This window comes from Macrobrachium rosenbergii, chromosome 56, assembly GCF_040412425.1.
Source record: "Macrobrachium rosenbergii isolate ZJJX-2024 chromosome 56, ASM4041242v1, whole genome shotgun sequence".
Classification (NCBI taxonomy): domain Eukaryota; kingdom Metazoa; phylum Arthropoda; class Malacostraca; order Decapoda; family Palaemonidae; genus Macrobrachium; species Macrobrachium rosenbergii.
The window spans coordinates 43,180,399-43,206,417 of NC_089796.1; the positions used below are offsets into that span (position 1 = coordinate 43,180,399).

At 43.5% G+C, this 26,019-nt stretch overlaps 1 long non-coding RNA gene across 5 annotated transcripts in view; it reads right to left on the reverse strand.

The window, feature by feature from the left end:
- LOC136836478 (uncharacterized) overlaps positions 1 to 26,019 on the reverse strand; it is a 148,961-nt gene that overhangs the window by 87,004 nt on the left and 35,938 nt on the right. Inside the window, exon 3 of one of the 5 annotated variants that reach the window (XR_010852404.1) lies at positions 5,769 to 7,146. The exons of the other annotated variants lie outside the window; for them this stretch is intronic. This is a non-coding gene — a long non-coding RNA (uncharacterized lncRNA). Of the gene's footprint in view, positions 1 to 5,768; positions 7,147 to 26,019 lie in introns of those variants that run through there. 5 annotated transcript variants of the gene reach the window in all.

Genomic DNA, 26,019 nt, shown 5'->3' on the forward strand with positions numbered 1-26,019 from the left:
TCATTTTATATGGCTTGTTGTTAGACTTGCATAATCAACTTTATTTTTTATAAGCTAGGTTCTGATTTACATAACTTAGAAATAGGAACAGAGAGAGAGAGAGAGAGAGAGAGAGAGAGAGAGAGAGAGAGAGAGAGAGAGAGAGAGAGAGAGAGAGAGAGAGAGAGAGAGAGAGAGAGAGAGAGAGAGACTTAACTGGAAAGGATGCCACATTTGTATGGGAAAACGAGAGAGAGAAGTCTTCAAGGCCACAGCTACCAGGGTGGCAAGGTAAGTGTTCCCCTGTCCTAGGTGTTTGGGGGGAGGGGGATAACTGAATCATGAAAATGTGGGATTTGATGAATGTATAAATAAAGACAAAATCGACAAAGGAAAGAGAAACAATGGAGAGCTTCAAGGCCTTTCAAGTGTCGTCCTTTACTTAGCAGATTGAAGAAATATGAAAATACGTTTACTAAGAAAGCTCATATAAATGACAGATGGGGATTACGAAGGAAAAAATATGTACCTGGAACCCAACACAATTGAAGAATTAGTAGAACTGCCAAACCGGGTTAAATATTTAAGAGGTTTTGCAAAGGATTAGGATCAACCATTCAAAAGCAGGGACAGGACAATTAAAAGATTATACAAGGAGGTGACTGACCACCAAAAAAATGTTATAAAAGTACAACTCAATAATTCTCTACTTTTGTAAACAACAATTTTTGCAAGATCATTTTTACAAATAAAAAATTATATTAAACATACAAATATATAGAAAATATATATAAGGTAACTAATTTGTAATTAAGTCAGTGATTTTATCTTTTGGGTCATTCTTGAACATTTTTCTAATACAGGGGTCCAAATAATACATGCCAGGCCTAAGGTTCAAATTACAGCTGGAAGTAAGCTGTATAATAGCAGATTCCAAAAGATTTCTTGAAGGGAAATCTTTCCATCTGGCAATCACTGAACTTTCAGTCCAATCCAGTCCAATTTATCCTGTGAAAGTTTTCACTTAAATGAATGAATATAAATTAGCATTGGATGTTTGTCCAGTTTTGACCAAGTACTTATGTTGCTACTTATGTTCCTTAATATGTACATCTAAATCTTCACTAGATTGGCCAATATAAAAAGAAGGGCAGTCCAAACTTGGAATTTTATATATTATGTTGTTGTTTTCTTTAGTGCTATTTTTTATTAACATTCCTTTTAGTGTGTTATTATAGGAAAAAAACAACGTTGACATTAAAAGATTTTAACAATAATTTTATGTTTTTTAAACCACTAACATAAGGCAAACTAAGAATGTTCTTAGGGGTTCCTTTCTCCATGTTACTTTCACTATAAAACTTTTTGTGGGCTTTATTGTAACAAATATCTAGCGTATGTGAAGGATAACATAAATCTGTCCCTATTTTTCTTATGTGTTCGATTTCTTGATCCAAATACTGGGAACTAACAATGTGCAAAGACCATAAAAACATAGAAGAAAAAAATGATATTTTGATATTAAGGTGATGGCCTGAATAAAAGTGGACATAACTTGTTGGTTGGTTTCCTATAAATACTGAATTTGCATTGAAATGGTTTTCTATGCATTAAAACATCTAAGAAAGGGAGGCAATTTTTTTTATATATTTCTAAAACAAACTTAATGGATGGTACCTGGTTATTTAAATTAAAGAGTAAATCATTTTTCATCAATACCAGTAGGCGAAACAGCTAAAATATCGTCAACATATCTATACCACTTTAAAGGGATGTAAATGATATTAGGTAAACATGTTTTTTCAAAGAATTCCATATACAAGTTTCAGAGGAGCGGGGATAAAGGGTTGCCCATTGCCATACCAAATATTTGTTGGTAAAATTCACCAATGAATATACACTTACAATCACAAATGCACAACCTAGTGGGTGAAATAACCTTACAGGTGAGGGATTAGTTCAACTAAGATACTCTAAAATACAATCTATAGGGACTTAAGTAAAGAGACAACAAACATCAAAACTTTTGTGCACAACCTAGTGGGTGAAATAATATGACTTACAGGTAGAGGTAATTCATGATGGATTAGTTCACTACTAAGATACTCTAAAATACAATCTATAGGGACTTAAGTAAAGAGACAACAAACATCAAAACTAACGAATTTATCAGTGGGGCAAAAAGTTATTTTGTTTAATTTATCAACTAAATCTAGAGAATTATATATGTGAGAATCAGAGATAGTTCCAAGTAACAGGGACAAGAGCCAGGTAATGTATTTCGAAAGTTTATATAATATTGAGCCAACAGTACTGATAACAGGCCACATACGATTATTTTCTTTGTGCGTTTTTACTAATCCATACAAGTAAGGTAACGAGGGAAATTTTACTAACAACTGACCTGTTAGTTCTTTTTTATCTTTAAGGATTTTTTTCACTGTGCTATTGAAATTTTTTTTTTATGACCTGATCAAGAGGATTTTTTGTTGGTTTTTTGTAAGTCATATCATTATCCATTAGGGCTTGCATACATGATATGTAGTCAACTTTATCTACAATAACAATACTATTCAACTTATCAGCTTTTGTGATGTGGATTGTATTGTCTTTTTTAAGCTTGGTCAAACTTTTCTTATAATGAGCAGGGAAAATTACTTTCATGCCTAACAATGGCAACTCCATAAACAATACCTTTAATTATGTCAACATGATTTTGAGGAAGATCACAATATTTTTCAAATATACATAGGGACAACGCAATCATTAAAGCAGAGGGTCTATTCAGGCCATCACCCTAATATCAAAATACAGTATCAATTTTTTCTTCTGTGTTTTTATGAGCTTTGCGTATTGTCAATCCACAATATTTGGATCCAGAAATTGAATACATAAGAAAAATAGGGACAGATTTGTTATCTTCCACATATACTAGATATCTGTTATAATAAAGCCCACAAAAAGTTTTATAGTGAAAGTAACATGGAGAAAGAAACCCCTAAGAACATTCTTGACTTGCCTTATTTTAGTGGTTGCAAAAACAAAATCATTGTTAAAACCTTTTAATGTCAACCTAGTTTTTTCCCATGATAACACACTAAAAGGAATTAATAAAAAATAGCCCTAAAGAAAACAATATCATGTATACAATTCCATGTCTGGACTGCCCATCTTTTTATACTGGCCAATCTAGCAAAGATTTAGATGTATGCATTAAGCAACATAAGTATTCTGCCAAAACTAAGAAGGGTGTGGGAATGGGTGACATGTACAAAAAAACTGAAAATGACAGATATTAGTGTCTAATCCATAGTTTTTGAGGTCGCTGACATGAGTAGTGACACTCCTGATGCCCTTCAAATCCAAATTCAGCCCCAATAGGGAGTGAGAAGGGGGTGGCGTAAAAATAACCGAAAACAACAGATATTAGTGTCTAATCCATAGTTTTCGAGGTCACCGAGATGAATAGCGACACTCCCGATGTCCTTCAAATCCAAATTCAGCCCTGGTAAGGAGGAGAAAAGGGGGTGACGTACAAAATAACCGAAAACAACAGATATTAGTGTTTAATCCATAGTTTTTGAGATCGCTGAGATGAACAGTGACACTCTTGATGCCCTTCAAGTCCAAGTTCAGCCCCGATAGGAAGGGAGTGTGAGAAGGAGTGGGAAGGGGTGACATGTAAATGTAACCGAAAACAACTGATATTACTGTCTAATCCATAAACACTTCCATACTTACTGGTCAAGAAAACAAATAAATACAATGACTTCACTGGTGGGATACAGTGCAACTGCAAATCAAAATGGTCACAAAAACAAAATAAATCTTTAAAACAGGTAAAAATAAAACCGGATGCTACAGTCTGCGTGAAAATCAAGGGACAGGGAAACCTCTACTTGATAATAACTTGAAAATGCCTTTGATGGTAAACAAAATCATTAAATTCCTTTCCACATTTATTTCTTGATCCCTCTGATATTCAAGTTCGGTCGTGCCATAGTTACAAGGCAAACTTCTAACTTTGCAGCTTTATTATTATTATTTTGCAGCGGAACAAGAATTGTAGGGTTTGCCTGTTTCTGTAAAGAATATTAGCCCACAGTGGGAATCGGAATCCCCTAACAGAAGTGAAACGGTGTAGGCAGCTGACACCAACTACCAAATCAGAATCCCCTAAAACAAGCGAAACAGCGTAGGCAGCTGACGCTAACTCTACCAACTTAAATTCCCTAGCAACTTTATACTCTGGGAACCCTTTGCATTTATGTTTTCTAAATCCTGTCTTTCCTGACTTACCCATTTTTCTTTTACAAATGGAATTGAACAATATCTTTTCTTTTCTAGTCTATTGTGTAAAAATAAACAACACTTTCTACCACTGAAATGAAAAATCATTCCAGAGTATCTATTGCACACCAAATACGAACATCTATTCCACTGCTTATGAATATCAACACGATTAACCACGCTATATATAGTTACATAATTTTTGCGTCAGGTCTTCTCCTTTACGGGATTACATGTGCAATGTAACAAGCTCTCTTCACTCTTCTTCTCCTTTATGGGATTACATGTGCAATGTAACAAGCTCTCTTCACTCTATCTCATCCTTTTAGTACTTGATTCCATACCCTCTTTCCATTTTAAGTATACTGGCAGTTACTACAGTTCCGCGTTTTGTGGCTGAACAGAAATTTAATATCCGAGCAGCAATATGGCAGATCACGTAACCATTCACAACCCAGTTACCATAAGTACACAATCGCCAGGAAAGCAACTACAGATACTGATAATATTTCAGAGTAATTAGAATAACAAGGAGTTCATGCAAATGAACTTCCTGGCTACAAAACTAAGAAAAACAATAGGATCTAATATTCAAATCTAATACTGCAAAACACATGATACTTTGCAATGTGTAAAAGTAAAGTATATATAATTAAAAGTATTCCAACATTTTGTTTTTTGCATGTATTTTTTTCGTAGCCTGGTTTTCCAATGTGAGTCAAGAATTAATTCATTAATGTATACACAGTTACTTTACAAACAGCCACAGAAATGGTTATGCAGTAGTTTGAATTACAGTTTTTTTTATATGATATTTGCTCCATAATATATTTAAAATCAAGTTCTTTAACGTCAGGGTTATTTTTTGAATAACGTTGCTTGACAGCTAGTACTATTGGGCTGGGTAGGACACTGGGTAACATGCAGAGCACTGTTTATGACGTGCAAGCAGCTTGCCCCAATCTTGGGTAATATCTGACTGCATCAGTCAGCGACGAATAATTATACTGTAATGGGGATACTCTCCTCCCATCGCTTTTGTTGCCCCTAACTTACATGAAGTCATTTCGTAAAATCTTTCAATAACTGGATGGGTTATGAATCTTTAAATGAACATCAAACAATGCATTTTGATGCAAAATGCAAATTCTGAGAATATATCTGAAAATGTAAAGGGGTGCGAGGCGTGGTTGCTAAGCTGAGAAAGGCGTTAAGAGCTTTTTGGTTCTTATGTGAAGTTGGACACTAGGGTGTGGCCAGGTAGAAAAAGCTGCACAACCACACCTATTTTGCCACTTAAATCTTTCCTGTAACGTTAATCACTTGTTTATAATTTTGCTAGAGACCTGTCATTTACTGTATTTCATTTTCTTAAGAAATGGCGTTTAGGATATTTTGGATTCATGGCAGTGCTTTTGAGGAAGAGGAATAATAATAATAATAATAATAATAATAATAATAATAATAATAATAATAATAATAATAATAATAATAATAATAATAATAATAATTAGGTAGTAGACCCTCTTTTAAACAAGTGGTGTTCAAGGTGATAGCTGCATCTGCAGCATTCAGTTGTATAGTTTTCTCTATTTTTCTGATATCTGACTTTTCTGGTTACTGCATTCTGCCAGTAATACGCCAATGTTTGTCATTCTTGGAGAGAAAAACCACTTGCGAACTTAGGTAATTTTATTTCAGATGAATACACTACAGTAAACACCGTCTTCGCGGGGGATGCATACCACACACCCCCCGTGAATAGCTAGAACCCGCGAATACTTAGAACCCTTCTAAAAATACTGCTTATTTTGATAGCTCAAACACACACAAAAAAAAAAAAAAATAAAAATGCTTATACAGGTATTATCCTACTTACGATGGGATTAGGTTCCAAAAAACCCATTGTTTGTTGGAAAAAACGTATCTCAAATATAGCCTAGCCTACACTAGGGTATTTGGTACTATGTATACATATATGGTAGCCTAGCCTACACTATAAAGTATACTCTATATATACATGGTATAGTAATTATCAATATCAGCTAATTCTGGAGGTTCATGCAGTGACTTATGTGAATTCAATACAAAGAGACACTGAATAACAAAAAAGAATTAGCTTAGCCTACACTATGGTATATCGTATACATATACGGTAGCATAGCCTACATTATACTGTACTCTATATTCACATATCATATTATACAAACATCAACATAACGAATATGCATCTTTTGCATGGATATTTTAAAATGTTATGCCCTAATTCACTGTATCCAATAATATTGTATATATTCTTATACTGCCTTTGTATTATAAATTAGGATCATAGCAATTAATGTTTTGGTTTGGAAATCGTTTACGCAGTGTTAATTTTGCCATTTTAACTTAGTTCACAGCGCCTTTCTTGCTTCTAGTTAGCGTAAATGAGTCTCTAGATACTTTATTTGTATGGGGCAAGGTTATATTTTGTTATACTGTACAAAGTGTTTTAAAGTCGAAATATATCTTAAATACGTCTAGTTGTGAAATTAATTTAGCTATTTTTTCCGTTAATAGATGACGTTGGCCATTTGGGGGCTTTTGTTCTATGTAAAAAAATCAAGATTCCTTTCACTATTTTCACTTGATTTCATCAAAATGTGAGCTTTATGTATTTATCATTTGTCGGCGTAAAAATAGCAGTAATGTGTACTTTCATGCCCAGTAGTTTTGACTAAAATACTTTCTCTCCAATTTTAATTACGGTCGAGTTTCATCCATGCTGATGCACGATAATTTATAGTCATTAGCAGCTTGAACATTGTTTTCTCAGCTTCAGTTGCAACTTGCAGCACAAATTTAGCAGTGTATTTCCTTGCCGATCTTTTATCCAACCTGAATAAGGGTATAATGTAAAAATATATCAGTCCTATTCTACTTAACGTTATTCATACTATAACCTACAGTAATTGTGTATTACCGTATGATGGTTGAAATACAAGCAAAAGGGTTGTTGTTATCCGATTCGGTGATAAACAAAACAACAGTTTCTCAGTTGGCGGTTTATGGCTGTACGCATTCATGCAAGAGTATAACGTTACTAACAATACTTTTATCATTCTCTGTTATTTTTTTAAATGAAAGATGGGATAAAGAGTTGGAGGAAAAGAAGCTGGTTTATTGTAATTTGGTCTCTCTCGTTGCCTGATTGTACGCTACTGCCTGCGCCCATGAAGAATTTAAAAATATTTTATAAAAATATTGTCATATCGGTATTAATTGCTTACCACATTGCAAAATCGAATTATCATAAGGTGAACTATTGTAACTTGAGAACTACCTGAGTATTTTAATAGTTTTATCACAAAGAGTGCATTTAATCATGAAAATGAGACGAAAATACAGTAATTAGTGAATGTTTCTCAGTGAAAAATACTGTGAATGGGCGGATTTTCAGCGAATAATGCGTATATATGTTCCATAGAGAAATCCGCGAATAGGTGAGTCCACGCATCATGAGACCACGAATACGGGGGGTTTACTGTATACCAGTTACAGAGTATGATGGTAACTGAAATCAGGAGTTCATCTTACGTGGAGTTGTCTTCCGTCAGGAGAAAGTTTTCTTCAGGCTCCGCTGAGCATGATTATGGCGAAAGATGGGAGTAGTCTGTCATTTGTGGTGAGTATTGCACGGCTGTTTTGATAATAAATGACAAGGTCCAGCGGGGTTTAAATGTTGGTGGTGAAGATGTTTTCTGTGACGATCTTCGAGTGCATCCTCGCCTTATAGTAAAGTCTAACACTTTTTTGTGGATCGGGATGCGGCTGTTCGCGATTGTTGTACCATCAATCCAGTGCCATACGTATTTCTTTATTAACTTGTTTTGTTTATTATAATATCCATTATTTACAAGTACTTGGGATGCGGTCTAATTCTTGGTGTGAGCAGCACAAGAAACCTGATCATGAAAAACAACTCAGCCCCACTAACAAGAGAACCTAATAAACAGACTAATGTGGTTTACCAAATCAAATGCCCAGTCCATAGGTGTTCTGGCTCCTATATTGGTATGACCACCATGAAACTGGAAAAGAGGATCTCTGTCATGCTTACAAAGGTGCCATAAAAAACCACATGAGAGATGCCCGCCATACTAGCATCACAAGGAATGCAATAGTGGGGATACAGAAGTACTGTAATCAGAAAGGCAACCGATCCAAGGTGTCTACGGATGCTAGAGGTACTCTTAATACAGCAGGAGAAGCCCTTATTAAATACCACTCAAGAGGTGTTTCTCCTGCCTGCCAGCATGAAGCGGATTATTGCTCACGTAATATAGAGGGATCAGAAATTTGTTTTTATTTAGCATTTCCCAACGTTTTGTGAGAGAGAGAGAGAGAGAGAGAGAGAGAGAGAGAGAGAGAGAGTGTAATTGTCATTGTGAGTGGTCTGGTTGTTGGAGTTGGTTTTTACGGCTGTCTCTCTGTCTGTCGGTCTGTCGGGGAGTTTTTCGGTTTTTGGGGAAGTCTTGGGCAGTTGAGGTCCAACTTGAAAGTGAACGGGAGTTCGTCTGTTTTTTTGGGACCACATTAATGGTTCATGTGTCTCTTCTTTTTTTTGTTGGTTCGTTGTTGGTGGAGGGTCGGTTTAAGTTTTTTTGTTTTGTGGGTGTGTGCTGTGATTGGCGACCATGGACCTTATCCATCTCCAGCAACCGAAGATCAGGGTGAGTGTTGCGTGTTGTGTTGTTTGTGGGTGTGAATACCGCCACATAATATTTGGCGCCCAACGTGGGGCAGCTGGTATTGCAGCTGCAGGTGAGATTGGTGGCTGGTAGTGTGACTGAAGAGAAGGATGGAAGAGGAACTGGTGAGGTTGAGAGAGGAGAATACGTGGTTGAGGGGTGAGAATGAGAGATTGAGGAGTCAGTTGGAGGAGATGGGGGGAATGCTAAGAAGTGCGAAAGAAGAAATGAAAGGGGAGATGAAAGAGTCAGAAGAGAGAATGGAAGAGAGGATGGAAGAGAGGATGGATAAAAAGTTGGAGGGAATGATGAAAAGTGTGGAAGAAATGATGAAAGGTATGTTCAAGGGTGTTTTTGGAGAAGGGGCTGTTGGAGGCAGGTTCTCTGAACGTGTGAAGGGGCAAGAGAGAAAGAAAAGGAGGAAGAAATGAATGGAAGCGTGAGTGATGAAAGTGATATGGGAATAGGAAGTAAGAAACGAGGGAATGAGAGGCAGGGTAAGGAAAAGGGGAATGAAAAGCAAGGGAAGGAACAGAGGGAAAGTAAGGATAAGTCAGGGGAAGAAAAAGGGAAGAAGGGAAAGGGAAAGGAAACTGGTAAGAAGGGTAAGGAAGTGGGAAAGGCAGGAAAGAAGGGAGAGGGGTGAAGGCAGTAGTGATAGTGAGGTGGATGGAGGTGAGTGGATAAAAGTGGATAAAAAGAGGGGGGAAGAAGAGTGTAATGAGTAAGATGAATGTAAGTGCAGAAGTGGACTCTTTGTATTCGGAAGAGGGTATGAAAGGACAGAGCGAAAGTAGCGGAAGTGAGAGTGAAAGTGAGAAAGAAGTGAGAAAGGCTATGTATGTGAGGGAGGCACCCGGTGTGAAAAGTATAATGAGTATGGAAGTAGGGATGTGCATGATTTCTTTAGGGAGTATGAAAGGTTTTGTCAGGATAAGTATGGGGAAAGTAAGAGAGTGTGGGCACGAGAATTAGGAGAGTATTTGACTGGGTTTCTACTTGATATGTACAGGGTTATTATGAGTGTGGGGGATGTTGAGTATGACAAGGTGAAAGCTAGACTAGTTGAGCAAGCGAGGCGTATGAAAGCGAGTGTTAAGTATAAGAGGAAGAATGAATTTGATGAGGCAAGAATAAAAGCTGGGGAAACCTTGTCACTGTATGCTTGTAGGCTGGAGACGTTGGCAAGGAAGAAGTTTGGGGATGATGGGATAGATGAATGTAAGGAGTTAGTACGGAAGTTGTTAGGGACAGTGCCAGATGGAGTTAGAGAATTTGTGAACTTGAAGCGGAAGGAGAAGCAAAGGTGGACCTGAATGAATGAAAGGTTGACTTGGGGAGAAATTTTGGAAATTGTAGAAGATTATGAGCTTGACAGGGTTATAAAAGAGAGCAGAAGTGTAAGTGTAAGGGCTGGGGTAGATGAGAGAGTACCAGAATTTGGAAGCTTTAGGATGCAGTGTTGAGGGGCCCAATGAGAATGGCCGATAGTGTAATAGATAGGAGTGTAAGAGCAAGTAATGTGGAGGTGCCAGTGAGGATGAATGGTGGGTTTGTAAGGGAACAACGGGTTGGACGGGTTAGGGATAGTAGTGTACAAAGGGGAAGGTCGATGAGTGGAAGTCGAAATTCCAAGTGTTTTAGATGTGGAAAGGAAGGACATACAAAGAATGAGTGTAGGTGGGCTTTAGGAGCGTGTTTGGGTGTGGGCAACCGACATTTGCAAGGGAGTGTACGAAAGATAGGGGTTAAATGCTACCGGTGCGGACAGATGGGTCATGTTGCTAATGGTTGTAGGGGTACCCAGTGAATGTAATATGGGTAACTGTGGTAAGAATGGGCATTATGCGAGAATGTGTTCAGAACCGAGAGCGAAGTGTGACGAATGTGGAATGGAAGGGCATGTATCAAGTGTATGTAGACGAAAGAGGGTGACTGTGACAGCGAATTCGGGAAACTGAGTGTGAAGGGGGTCCAAATGGGTGGATCCTCCAGGATGCAAGCGGTGCGTGTGATGCATGTACGTGAGGGGTTGTTGCATGAGGGAGGTTTTGCTGGAAAGACTGACGAGTGCATGAAGCAATTTGTTTTGATAGAGTATGGCAGAAAACGTAAGAAAGGGAAGAACGTAAGTGAACGGAATGATCGTAAGTTGTGTGATAGGGTGTGAGTGCCAAAGTGAAAATGAGTGATAAAGCGTGTAATACGGATGAATGGGATGGTATGGATAGAACGATAGCATATGCGGGTTTGATATAACTGAGTTGACTGAACGTGTAGGGTTAGTGAACGTTGGAGATGAGCGAAAGTGTAAGAGTAAGAGAGCGTAGCAGTGATAGACGAGTGATTGAAAGCATGAATGAATCGTTGCAAGAATTGGAAAGGTCAATGAGCGAATGGGATGGGTTAGTTGAAGAATTGGGGGAGGTATTTGGGAACGAGTTAGAGGGTATAGATGAGATTGTGGATGAAATTGAGAGTGGTAATAGTGAAGAAGATAGCGTGAATCTGAGAGAGAATGGAGGAGAAAATGTAAATCTGAATGTTGCTGGAAGAGAAAGCGAGTCTGACAGAATGATTGCGTGCCCATCGCCAACGCGATCTAGAGGACCTGCTAGGGAGCATCCGTGGGTGTTATGTAGAAGGCGATTTGAAAGAGGTGTGAAAGGTGTTGGTTGGGAAATGCTAAAAGGGGGAGAAATATAGAGGATCAGAAATTTGTTTTTATTTAGCATTTCCCAACGTTTTTGTGAGAGAGAGAGAGAGAGAGAGAGAGAGAGAGAGAGAGAGAGAGAGAGAGAGAGAGAGAGAGAGAGAGAGAGAGAGAGAGAGTGTAATTGTCATTGTGGAGTGGTTCGGTTGTTGGAGTTGGTTTTACGGCTGTCTCTCTGTCTGTCGGTCTGTCGGGAGTTTTTCGGTTTTTGGGGAAGTCTTGGGCAGTTGAGGTCCAACCTTGAAAGTGAACGGGAGTTCGTCTGTTTTTTTGGGACCACATTAATGGTTCATGTGTCTCTTCTTTTTTTTGTTGGTTCGTTGTTGGTGGAGGGTCGGTTTAAGTTTTTTGTTTCGTGGGTGTGTGCTGTGATTGGCGACCGTGGACCTTATCCATCTCCAGCAACCAAGATCAGGTGAGTGTTATGGTTGTGTTGTTTGTGGGTGTGAATACCGCCACAGTAACTGATAGACTAGTGCCAGACAATCCCAAACGAGAAACGTACGATAACGCCCAAGATTCTGGGAGCCGCCCAGCAACCACTCAGAATATTCACCATGTAATACCAGTGAATGACATCACACACCAGCTCAGCTGCTCAGCAAGGCTGCAGCAGTAGTGAGACCATCAGCGATGAGTTTTTGGCTTACAAGTAAATCTCACCAACCTATCAGCAGCGCCATTTTTCCTCCTCAGCCAACCAGCGGTCAGCCTACGTTCGACCCCCTGCTGACCACCTCGTATATAACGAGGAAGACTCACCATGAATGACAGTCTACTCCTGTCTTTTAGCGATCTGAGAGTTTCTGAGACTAGAGAACAAAATACCAATAGTATTACAACTTTGTCGACAGTTTGCAGCTTACGAGTCTGCGTCACCAATAACTGCTAGGAGGATGACCAAGATGTGTCAGGTAGTCATGGAAGAGAAGGGGAGGCTCTTATTCACATGGGTCCAGAATAGAGATGAGGAGAACCAGCATATTCACCCAGATGTAAAAGGCCTCATCTTTTATCTGCTAGTCTGAAGATTCGACCTGTAGTACTTGACAAAACGGAGACATCTGCTGCAGCAATACATGGTAAGAGAGCTTTACGTAGGGATAATAATATGATATTTTAATGATAAAATAAAGTTTGTTCATACTTACCTGGCAGATATATATATAGCTGTATTTCTCCGAAATCCGACAGAATTTCAGAACTCGCGGCACACGCAGTGTGGCCAGGTGGTTAGTACTCATTCCTGCCGCTGGGAGGCGGGAATCGGGAACCATTCCCATTTTCTATTAAGATTTTCTAGTGCCACTGTCTCAAGAGGGGAGGCGGGTGGGCACTAAAAGTATATATATCTGCCAGGTAAGTATGAACAAACTTTATTTTATCATTAAAATATCATTTTGTTCATGACACTTACCTGCCAGAAATATATATAGCTGAATCCCACCGTTGGAGGTGGGAAGAGACAGAATAGGATTTAGGAAACAAAGAAATGTAGGCGATTGACGCCTTGGTTCCTTACCTGTTAGCATAGCTGACTTCGAGGTTACTGTCACCCAAGCCTGCTTCTGCTTTTCTTGAGTCTCCAGCAAGGTAGGGACCTATAAAGCTGAAGAGATCTAGATGACCTGTCCACGGGGGCGTGACCACAATAGGACTAGATCATGCGACCATACAGAGGGAAAAGGAGCAACGACCAACCACCTGACCGGCCTATCTAAGGCAATGAACCTAACATAGGCTAAAAAATTGGGACGTCCATCTCAATGGCCACCCAACAACCAAAAACACAACAACAAGATTAAAAAATACTACCTAACCCCTAAAGGATAGGATGAGTATTGCCCTCTTCTCCCAACATCGTGTCTGCAGAAACGTATGGTCCCAGCGAAGAGCAGTCTTCAAATGTTGTCTTCACATCCATGAAGTAATGCGGCGAACACTGAATTACTTCGCCAGAAGGTGGCACCAAGAATATCATTAAGGGACATATTCTTTTGGAAAGCCACCGAAGTCGCGATGGCTCTTACTTCATGAGCCTTTACTTTCAGAAGTCTCATGTCACCTTCTAGGCAGGAGGAATGAGCCTCTCTAATAGTGCTTCTTAAAAAGAATGCTAAGGCATTCTTAGACATAGGAAGATCAGGTCTCTTCACCGAACACCACAGACTGTCCGATGAGCCTCTAGTCTCCTTGGTCTTGGCTAAGTAGAACTTGAGAGCCCTGACAGGACACAGGACTCTTTCTGACTCTTGCCCAAGCATCTCCGTCAAACCTTTGATTTCAAAAGACTTGGGCCAAGGGTTTGAAGGATTTTTGTTCTTAGCTAAGAACAAAAGGATTTAGGGAGCATACAGCATTAGGACCCCTAAAGCCAATATGTTTGCTAATGGCTTGCACTTCACTAATCCTCTTAGCTGTCACCAGAGCCGTTAGGAAGACAGCCTTCCTAGTCACGTTCTTGAGGGAAGCTGAAGACAGAGGTTCGAAAGCACTTGACATAAGGAACTTCAGGACAACATCCAGATTCCAAGAAGGCGTCCTGAGTCGAGGAATTTTGACAGTCTCGAAGGATCTCAGGAGATCGTGAAGATCCTTGTTGTCGGACAAGTTCAGGCCTCTGTGTCTAAAGACTGCCGACAGCATACTCCTATAGCCCTTAATAGTTGAGACTGCCAGTTTATTCTTTTGCCTGAGATGAAACAGGAAGTCAGCTATTTGTGGTACAGAGGTCGTGGTCGAGGAAATTCCGTTGCTCCTGCACCATTTCCTAAAAACAGCCCACTTGTACTGATAGACCGCATTCAAAGAAGGTCTCCTGGCACTGGCGATAGCCTTTGCCACTGCTCTCGAAAAACCTCTTGCTCTTGCCAGCTTTGTGATAGTCTGAACGCAGTCAGACTCAGAGCGGGAGGTTTTTGTGGAACCTTTCGAAATGCGGCTGCCTGAGAAGGTCCACCCTCAGTGGAAGGGTCCTTGGAAAGTCCACCAGGAAGGCCAAGGTCTCTGGGAACCAATCCGCTGCTGGCCAGAAGGGGGCTATTAAAGTCATCCTTGTTCCTTCCGACATTGCAAATTTCCTTATCACTTCTCCCAGAATCTTGAAGGGAGGGAAAGCGTAAAGGTCGAGGCCTTTCCAGTCCCAGAGGAGGGCGTCTATAGCTATTGCTCCTGGGTCTAGGACAGGAGAGCAATAAAGAGGGAGTCTTGTCGTCCTGGACGTAGCAAAGAGGTCCACTAGAGGACGTCCCCATAACCTCCACAGTTCTAAACATACCTCCTCGTGAAGGGTCCACTCGGTTGGTAGGAGCTGATGTTGCCGACTGAGAAGGTCCGCTCGGATATTCTCCACGCCCGCAATGAACCTTGTGAGGATCGTGACCCCCCGTGCGTGAGTCCAAAGCAGGATCTCCCTCGCTAGGCTGAACAGGGAACGGGATCGAGTACCCCCATGTTTTTTGAGGTAAGCTAGAGCTGTGGTATTGTCTGAATTTACTTGGACAATTCGGCCTGAAACTCGGTCTTCGAAGAATTGAAGGGCCAGCAGGATAGCCCCCAATTCTTTGAGATCTATGTGCCAGGACACCTGTTCCCCTCTCCAGGTGTCTGACACTTCCTCCCTCCTAGTGTTGCTCCCCATCCTTCCCTGGGACGCGTGCCGGAAAACAACACTAGGTCGGGGCTCTGAAGACGAAGAGAAACCCCTTCTGCAAGTTTTAAGGGGTCGAGCCACCACCTCAGGTGATCCTTGACTAATGGAGAGATCTTCAATGTCTCTTCCAGATCCTCCTTGTCCATCCAGTTCTCCGCCATGAAAAACTGGAGCGGTCTGAGATGAAGCCTTCCCAGGGAAACAAACTTCTCCAGCGAGGAAATGGTCCCCAGCAAACTCATCCATTCCCTCACCGAGCATATTTCCTTCCCTAGAAAGGACGAAACTTTTTCTAAGCAAAGCAGCTGACGTTCTCGGGATGGAAAAGCTCGAAAAGCCACTGAATCCATCTGAATCCCCAGATAGACGATGGACTGCGCGGGATCAGATGGGACTTTTCTTGGTTCACAAGAAGTCCCAGGGACTTCACAAATTCAGCGTCAAAGTCAGGTCCTCCAGACACTTCCCCCGAGAAGAGGCTCGGATGAGCCAATCGTCCAGGTAGAACGAAACACGAACACCCGCCAGGTGAAGCCACCTCGCGACATTTTTCATGATCACCGTGAAGATCATGGGAGCAGTGCACAAACCGAAGCAGAGAGCTCTGAACTGGAAGACTCGTCCCCCCAGCACAAACCTCAGGTACTTCCTTGACTGAGGATGTATGGGAACATGGAAGTACGCGTCCTGTAAGTCCAGAGAGACCATCCAATCTCCTGGCCTTAAAGCCCCGAGAACCGACTGGGGCGTTTCCATCTTGAATTTTTCTTTCAAAATAAAGCGATTCAAGATGCTTACATCCAAGACCGGTCTCCATTCTCCCAACTGTTTCGGGACTAAGAATAGTCTGTTGTAAAACCCCGGAGAATCCAATTTCAGAACTTGTTCCACGGCTCTCTTCTCTATCAACTGCTCCAGGAGGTCTAAAAGAATCTGTTGCTTCTCTCGATGGTAAGAAGGCGACAGATCCCTGGGCGACGTGCAAAGGGGTGGCAACACGAGAAAGGGGATCTTGTAACCCTTCTCTAGAACACTTAGAGACCAGGAGTCCGCCCCTTTCGTTCTCCAGGCTCCCGCAAAATAAAGAAGCCTGGCTCCTACTATTGTCTGGAGGCGTAAGGAGTCACTTTTTTCCCCTAGGTTTTGAGGGGGCCGCTCCTCTGGTGAAACCTCTTCCTCGCGGAGAGGATCTAGAGGAAGAAGTTCCTCTGCGAAAGGGCTTCTTCTTCCTGGCGGACAAAACTAAAGCTGAAGAAGAAGGAGCTGAAGGACGTCTCGAAGAATGTGCCAGAAGATCTTGCGTGGCCTTCTCCTTAAGACTCGAAGAGATGTCCCGAATCAAAGACTGGGGGAAAAGATGGTTGGGCAAAGGGGCGAACAATAACTCTGCCCTTTGCGAAGGAGAGACTGATTTAGAGGTGAAGTCGCAAAACAAGGCCCTCTTCTTTAAGAGGCCCGTACCAAAGTGAGAAGCCAGTTCTTCTGATCCATCCCTGACTGCCTTGTCCATACAGTTAAGGACACTAGAGAGCTCCCCCAGGCTGATCGAATCGGAGCTCCTAAGCTTAAGGTCTAAAGCTCCCAAGCACCAGTCCAAAAAATTAAACACCTCCATGGTGCGGAAGAGACCCTTGAGATGATGATCTGTCTCTGACAAAGTCCAAGAAACCTTAGCAGTAGACAGATGGGACCTTCTGGGAGCGTCGACAAGGCTGGTGAAATCCCCTTGAGAAGAAAAAGGAACTCTAGGACTGATATCCTCTCCTGTCTCATATCACATACCAGCCTTGCCTGAAAGCTTAGACGGAGGCACTGCAAAAGAGGTCTTGCCATGGGACTTCTGTTCCTCCATCCATGCGTTGACTTTCTTAAAAGCCCTCTTGGTAGCCAACGAAGAAGTCATCTTCATAAACCCTGGCGCTCTCCTCGCTTTGGAAGAAGCTAACTGTGAAGGAGGAGAGAGAGGAGCCGAGGGTTTAAACTTGTCTCCGAACAAGTCTTTAAGAAGTCCGGTTAAGACTTGATAATCGGAAGTAGAGGAAGCAGACAAGGGCTCGACGTCAGCAGGATCCGAGTCGCCAGAAACCTCTCCCACAACAGCTGGAGAAACAACCGAGTCACCCAACACTTTAGGGGAACGAAGGCCTTGAGGTCCGATACGAAGAAGGGATCTTCTTTTCCCAGACAAAAGAGAATGCTCCGTAACGTCTCGAAGAGCAACAGAAGGGACGTCCTGGGGAGCGTTCTGGTGAGCGTCCTGAAGAGCGTCCATCCGGGAGTCCAGCCCAAAGTCCAGAAGAGTGTCCTGCCGAGCGTCCTGCACAGAAGCGTCCTGAAGAGCGGCAACCGAAGCGTCCTGGGAAGCAGCTCGCGGCGTCCACGTTGACGAGCGCGCCACGACGGGAACTTGTGAACCAAGAGGCGACAAGGCGACGACGCAGGAGACGGAGACGAAGAAAAAGGAGCAGGAGAGGGAGACTTCCTGGACTTCTTGACGGGCAAAGTCAAGTCCTTGCGACGACGAGGCGCTGAGTCCCTCTCAGCAATAAGAGAAGACAACTGCCGCTGCATCTCCAACAAAATCTTCTTAGACGGAGAAGAATCAAGTCTGGGGGGAGAGACAATCCTATGAGAAGACGAGGGGCGAGGGGACGCCTTCTACTTCCTCACAGGAGCAATAAAGGTTCTCTCCTTAGAGCGACTGGGGCGCTCACAAACGTCCTCATCAGACGAAGTCCTAGTCCTCTTCTGCGGTGGGAAAGCTTCATGATACCCAACAGATGAAGAAGACTGACGAGAAGCGTCCTCTTGAACGAAGCTCCTCTTCAGAGGACGAGAGTCCTTCCGAGAGTTCCACCCCTAACGAGGGGGGACGCCGGAGGACGAAAAAGCAGTCCTTCAGAATACGTGCGGCTTACGATCCCTGGCAGCCTGGGAAGTGACAACAGGACCTGCCGAAGGGACATCAGACCGGTGGGAAGCCCCCGTAACCTTCTTGCGGCTTTCGACATGCCTTCTCCCTGAGTCCTGGGAGTCTGACAGCGGTCCAGGCCTAGAAGCATTATGGGGCGATCTGACGCCCTCCACAACACTGGGGAGCACTACACTTCACAACACTTTGAAGAGATGTCACTTTATTTTCGAGCGCACGGATGGAGTTCATGATCTCCGCCAGAGCTAAACCCTCCGCAGACACAACATAAGGGCCCGAAGGCAAAACCACAGGGACAGGTGCAACATTATCTACTTTAGGATTATCAGGAGAGGAAATAACCTGACTCTTGCACACACTCCTGGAGGAGGACCTCCTAACCCTGTCACGCTCCAACTTGCGAACATACGAATCATACGACTTCCAGCTCGCATCAGACAAAGGTTCACACTCCTTACATCGATCATCTATCAGACAAACATGCCCCCTACACCTCAAGCAAACCGAGTGAGGGTCTACCGAAGCTTTCGGTAGCCTCACCTTACAATCACTCATGCAACATACACGAAAACTAGCAGAACTAGATCCAGACATATTTAAAGAGCAGTCATAAGCAAAATCAAAAACAGTCCAGAAAAAAGCATGTGCCAATCCACAGTCCAAGGTCCAATACCAAAAGTCAAGAGAATACTTAAGTGGAAAACTATGCAAGTTATCGAAATCCAGAGGCGGAGGTACTGTAAACAGATGTTAACAGTACCGGCGACAGAGAAAATCTGAATAGCAAATGGGAATGGTTCCCGATTCCCGCCTCCCAGCGGCGGGAATGAGTACTAACCACCTGGCCACACTGCGTGTGCCGCGAGTTTTGAAATTCTGTCGGATTTCGGAGAAATACAGCTATATATATATCTGGCAGGTAAGTGTCATGAACAAAATTTTCTTTTTAACATTATCAGGTAAGCACATGTGCATACACAAATTCAGAACAGTCAAAATAGAACGTGCAAAGAAATACAGTAAAGCCCCCGTAATCACGGTCTCACGATTCGCAGATTATACACATTATTCGAGGAAAATTCACCCATTCGCAGTATTTTTCACTGAAAAATATTCACTAATTACTGTATTTTCATATTTTCATGACTAAATACACTTTTTGTGATAAAACTATTAAAATAATTAGGTATAAGCATTTTTAGAGGGTTTTTTTTTGTGTTTAAACTATCAAAATAGGCAGTTCTAAGTGTTTTCAGAGGGGTTTTAGGTATTCATGGATTTTACCTATTCGCAAGAGGGTGTGGTACACATCCCCGCTGAAAACAGGGGGGTTTCCTGTAAACGTTAATACAATGCTATATGCAATTTTTAAATGTCTTAACATTTTACAGACCACTTGAAATGACAAATTTTAAAAGTATTTTTACTTTTCTTAACTATACAAACCTAAGGTCTTTACATGAGGAAGATTGCTTCAACGTAGCTGGAGACCAGCCGTTCAACTTTAAACAAGGTGGTTAAGTATGTCATTAACTACCAACTTTGGGTGGGAGTCCCCCCAAACCCAGTCAGTATGCAGTCACTTTGCCTTTTAGCCCAAGGAGCAGAATGAGGAATGGCTTGAGGTGGGCAGCAAATGTAGAGACCTCAGGTTTATATGTTAGGAAAAATACAAATTACTTTTAAAATTTGACATTTGTTCCTACACAATATACAAACCATCGTCTTAACATGAGGAAGACTTACTTCCTTAGTGGGAGGATTCTGAGTGAGCTTCTGAACTGAGTGGTAGCTCGCCTCACCTGGGCCTCCTTCCTGGTCATGTAAGAACAAAGGAAGGAGATCATGCCTCCGACATGTTGAACAAAAGTGTGAACAACCATGTGTTCAGCTGTCAGACTTCTGGGCCTTTCAAATGAATGTGTTTGTACAGCAAAAATTCTTTGAAAAAGGCTTGGATGAACCCAGAGCATCAGAGACAATAAAATTAGAGATAACAACAGGTTTGATTTATTGTCAGCCCCCTTTCCCCTTGCTAGAGAGAGGGGAGGACCTGCATATATTATTCGATCTCAGATTGTAGACAGAGCGCCCAGTTAAGTAGGCTCACCTGCATGGCACGCCTGACCAGAATGAGATGGATGGCTACTCGCCTCTCTCTGCGAGAGGGTAAAGATAAAAGAGAGAATGGAGGAGACCAGTCTCCCACTCACATTCGCTCTTTGCCACCGAACACCTTAGGCGGGATGCAAACTGTCCACTATGGGAGCTTGGCGAGCTCCACAACTTGTTGAGCAGCCACCACAGGACCCAGGTAAAAGGTGTTCCAGGGCCTGTGGGCAAAAAGGTGTCCCAGGGCCCGTGGGCAACGTCCTGAAGGTAGACAGACGTGAGAGTGGACAGCCTAGACCATTTCTGTCCTAATACCTGTAAAACCAAGAGGTTCTTCCAGAGTGCAAGGGACGGACTAAAGTCCCTATCTTCGTGAGGTGCTCAGAACAAACTCCTGGCCACATGTAGGGTGTAGAGTCCACTCAATTGATAGCCTCAGGAGGCTAGAAAGAAATCATGTTCTCAAACACTTCTTTCTTAGTCAAGCCAGTACTAATGAAGAGCCATCGACACTCAGGCCTGAGATGTTGAGTCCTCTGAAGATAGTACCATAGCACTCTAACTGGACACAGTAGTATCCTGTTAAGATCACTATCAACCAGTTTATAATTGGGACTGAACGCGACTCAAAAGTCTTCGCTACGAGTTCCAGGACAAACTTGAGAGTGACAGAACCTCATCTCCACAAGTGCTGTAGTCTTCCTCAAGGCTGAGGCCTCTACAGACAAGAAGACTAAGTAGGAGACCTCCTTCTCTGGGTAAACTTACCTTTGGGTTTGCATCACCTTTCTGGGGCCCTGGCACCGTTCTCATGTGAGAAAGTGCAGGGAGGTGAGCCCGCGCCTGTGCGCTATTCCTTCACTCTCTCTCAATAAGTGGTGCCTGGGTCGGTAGACTAGGGAACCTGACTGGTGTCATGGGAGTCCATGGGACTCTGCAGTGGCAGAAGAACGTTACCTAGCAGGGGAAATTATTTCCCCGGGCCGATATTGGTGACACATGGTCCATTGGAGACCCGTGCACCTCTGGTGACACAAGTGTCTGTGAAGAATCGTGCACCTCCGGTGACACATGCATCCACGGAACTCGTGCACCTCCGGTGACACGTGTATCCACGGAACTCATGCACCTGTAATTCCCATGGCACGGGATTTCGTGGAACCCCGTGCAACAGTTGCTACCGATACATGGGGGTCCAAGGAGCCCTGTGGAGTGGTGGAAGGTTCTTCACTGGCCCGGGAAGGTGACTTCCGGGGACCAGTGTCAGTGGCACGGGTGTCCACGGAGACCTGTGCTTCTGTTGCTCCCGCGGCACAGGGGTCCAAAGAGCCGGATTCAACGGTCCGTGTCCACAGACAAGTGAAAGCAATTGAGAGACCCCTTTTACCTCTTCCAAGGCTTCAAGATTGTTCCATGGGTGTTGGGAGATGTTTCTACTAACGACCAAGGAAGTGGAATGATGGAACAGCACACTGACAGCTTTTGTTGAGTAGATCTATCGTTGGGAGGTTCCAAAGACTGGGAAATCTGAGTAATGTCTGGGTGTAAGGGCCAAATTGCTGTCACCTGACACTGGTGACAGCTTATTTGCCATTACGTTCCAGTTCCCTAGAATGTACCTGGTTAACAGCTCTATTGAGCGTGAAACCAACCACTTATACATTTGCACCATCAACACGTAGAGTTGAAGGGAAACCAGTCCCCCTTTGTTTGTTGACAAAAGCTACTCTCGTGGAAATGAGGGTACTGATACTCATTGGCACCACAGAGTAGCTTACTAAGATCCTGAATCTCTCGAAGCACTAAGGAAGCTGTCTTTAGTTCCAGGATATTAATGTGGAGGCGTTTGCTGTTCTGGTTCCACTCACCTGAAAGCAGCAACTCTCCTAGGTGTGTGCCTCATCCCTTGGTCAATGCACCTGAGAACAGGGGCATGACAGGAGGGGAGTGTGAAGAGACACTCCAGCCAGGTTCTTGTCATCTAGCCACAGGCTAGTTCCCAATTCTCTTCCTCCCCAGGAGGAATGGAAAGGAATAGGGGGTCCCTTATCAGAGACTAGAACTCCTGCATTCTTCACTAAAGGGAGCGAAGGTGGAGCCGCTCATGAAGGCCTGGCTTCTCCAAGGGCAACAGGTTGAACAAGGACGACTTGTCACTGTCAAGCTGGTTGTTCCTTTAGAGACAGGAATAACCGTACTCTTCTCTGCACCTGCTGATATGGAACTGAGACCATAACACCAGCATTTCAAGACACTATGTGTACTGCTTGAGTGTGAGATCAGGCTTCTCAAACTTGAACGAGACTGCCAAGTCCCGCCAAATTAGCAGTCTCCCCTTGTCCCCAGACAAAAAGATGGATATGTATTCCGTGATATGTATCCTAACAAGTAATAACAGTAAAGCCTTCAGCAACGCTTCACCTCTTCTCAAGGGCGAGGTTGACGACGAGCCGAGAACTGAAGTTTGGAAATGGACCTCGTATTAGAAAGGGGTGGCAGGAACTCATAGGTTTCCGCACTGTATGGTGCCATGTTGGTTCGTGACTTGTCAGGTATCCCCTCTTCAAAGTGGAAGGTGGAAAAGAACTTTATCGTAGCGTCCTTCCCCTTTCTCATACCTTTGCCCTCTTCCAGGACGGACAGGGGGGCTAAAAGGAGTGCTACTGCATAACCTCTTGGTAGTGTAAAAGATGACTAAGTGTTCCTTCGCAGGCCATTGGAAGCCCGGGTCTTCCTTGGAACCAGAGAGAAAGGGATAGGCTGGCCTGAAGGAAGAATTGTAACCAACAAACCTGGTACCCAGAGTCAAGACAGTGCCTCTCCTCTTGGCACAAGGTTTGAACAAAGGTTAGCTGTCTGGTGGGGCTAGATAGAAAAAGGTTCTACCTCCAGACAGTGTCAGTCTCTTGACTGTGACTTCCTCTTCAGAACTATGAGAACCTGAAGAAGAAGAAGAAGTGATCTTGGCCATGTAATGAAACAAAGTTCCATCCAGGGAACTGTATGGAATGTTGCCAAGACAGTCAATTCCATTGTCACTGCCCTGTGGTAGGGAGGCTCCCTCTGCGGGAAGGTGTTCAGCAATGGGGCCCTAACACCGGGTCAACCTGTTCGGTTGGTAAGAGGCTCTTTGAACTATTGAGGAATTCTTCTGGTGATTCAGAGGCTGAGGAAGTGTTTTGCATGATGCGTGAAACCTGAGTGAATTGTCTTGTTCATGCAAGAGAAAATTCACCAGGTTCAAAACTCCTTTGGCAAGTTGCAACTATGACGAGTCCATTGACTTTGGTTTCCTTCAGGGGTCCCCAAAAAACTTAAATGGCCAATGAACCATCACAGGGAAAAAAGTTTTTGAGATCATAAAACTGTCGAATCATATGGGCAATCCCTGGAAAAAACTTCCAAAATGACCCAGTGATCTCTCTACCATTCGAGTATACAACTGGTTCGGTCTGCAAGTTGAATCCAGAGTATAATACTTCTGTGGCTGGGAAAGGATGGAAGCATCAACATTTCTAGTCTCAAACCCAAAACTTTCTGATACCCGGTTCTTGGAAAACTCTGAGGGGGTAAGAGAGCAGGTGAGAGAATATACCACCCTTACCATACCTGCCGGAAGCCAAGGGCCCTGCAGGTGAGTAAGGCTGTGGGCGGTCGTCAATTCTTGTTGAGGACAGCTATACAGGTCTGGGAGCGCAAAAGTATTCACGCGAACGTGAATGGAGCTAACCACTGGTGAGCTGCTCCGTTCTTGCGAACATGAACAAGGGCTCCCGGGCAGAGTAATCATTCACAATGGCATGAACACAGCTATCCTGATGACCTGCTATATACTGGAGTATTCTTCAAAGTTGTGCCTCTGCAAACAAAGAAGACCGAACTAACAAAGCTTTGGGTTCCTTCTTTGGTCTCCCAAAAAATCTTTGAGGGCAGACTTACGATCCAAGGAAGCAGCCATGGTCTCTTCCCCAAGATCACTGAGCTGAGAGGTCAGCTATGTGATTTCCGAGTAGGTCCTCTGTAGATCGGGGGTGTCTGTGTCCTGAGGAAAAGTGACCTCTCCCTTCAGGTCACAGTACCCTCAGCCTACTCTCTCGGCAAGAGAGAGGCCTTGACAGAACCCCAGACTCTCACTGAGAGGGGCAGAGCACCTTTCCCGGACCTGTCAGAAGCCGAAGCCCTGACAGAAGAGGAAAGTCATGAACGGTTGTCAAGACGATTGCTGCACGGGTCTAGGAGAGCGAACCCGCTCATGAGCACATGGGGCGGGGGCTGTCCCGAGGAGAGTGAACGATTCATGCAAACATGCGTGGAAGCTATCCCCAGGTTAAAGGCTTGTACGCGCGAACGCAGGAGAGGGCTCGCCCGGGTAGAGCGATCATGCACTCTTGGGCATGAACTCTGGCTATCCTCATGACATGCCCGTCTTCTTCGAGGCCCTGGCCTCTAGACACGAAGAAGACTGTATGGGGAACTTATTCTTAGCTTCTCCAGGTGTGTTGACTTGCAAGTTGGCTGTACCTGTATGGGACCCTGGCAGCGTACTCGAGCAAGCACTGGCAAAGCATGAAGCAGCACTTTGCATACTGTGTGCTCACTCTCTCTCTTAACAGTGTTGTGTGGAAGTTCAAGGACCCCATGCAGCAGTAGAGGGGCCTACACCAGCCCGTGGAGGTGACTCCATGGTACTCGTAAAGGTAACCTGGGGCTCCTAAGAACCCTGGGGTGACACAGGTCTCCTTAGAAGACCGCACACCTGAACCTCCCAAATCACGAATCTATCATGCATCAGCTGCTCCAGCAACCCAAGATTTCAAGGAATCTTGAGCAGAGGTAGGCTCTATACCAGCCCGCAGAATGATTCCATGGTACGGGTAAGGGGTAACCCATGGTTTCGAAGAAACCTGAGTACCCGTGGTGACAAGGGTCCTGTCAGAGACCATGCACATGGAACTTCTGAGTCATGAGTGGATCAATAATGAATTGCTCTTTCTACTTGCTCCCACTCAGAGATTCCGAGTCTTGTACAAGATGATCTTCGGTTGCTCCCTCTACCTGAGTGTCCGAAGAAAAGGGCAGAGGTATGTACTGGTCTGGGAAGCTGACTTTCTGGAACTAGTATCGGTGACACGGGTTACCTCTTCGACCTGTCGTATCTGAGGAGACCACCGCACCTGGTGCTCCCGTGTTGCAGGGTCTCTGAGAGACCAGCAGCACAGTTCCCAAGTCCGAAGACGTGCGAGTGCACCCAGAAGAGATAGCACAGAAGTAGATGAAGGCAAAGACGACGATAATTCGATTCTCTTCTTCGACTTCTACCACAAGTTATTGCTGTCCCGGGAACCTTGCAACATTCCCATGCAGGACTGGGAAGGTGCGAATAAGTGCACACACACTCTGGACTCTCTCTCTCTCTCCACTGGAACCCCAAGTTGAGCCATGGAACCCAAGCAACAGCTGCTTCATGCCTGTAGACAAATCAGAATGAGCAATCGGCAACTGACAGTGCAATACTGCAGGTAGTATTGCTAGTAAGAGAACCCGAATTTCCCAAGTCCCTGGAGCTCTACAACATCTGAAATTAAAACATTACAAATGTCAAAGTAATTTT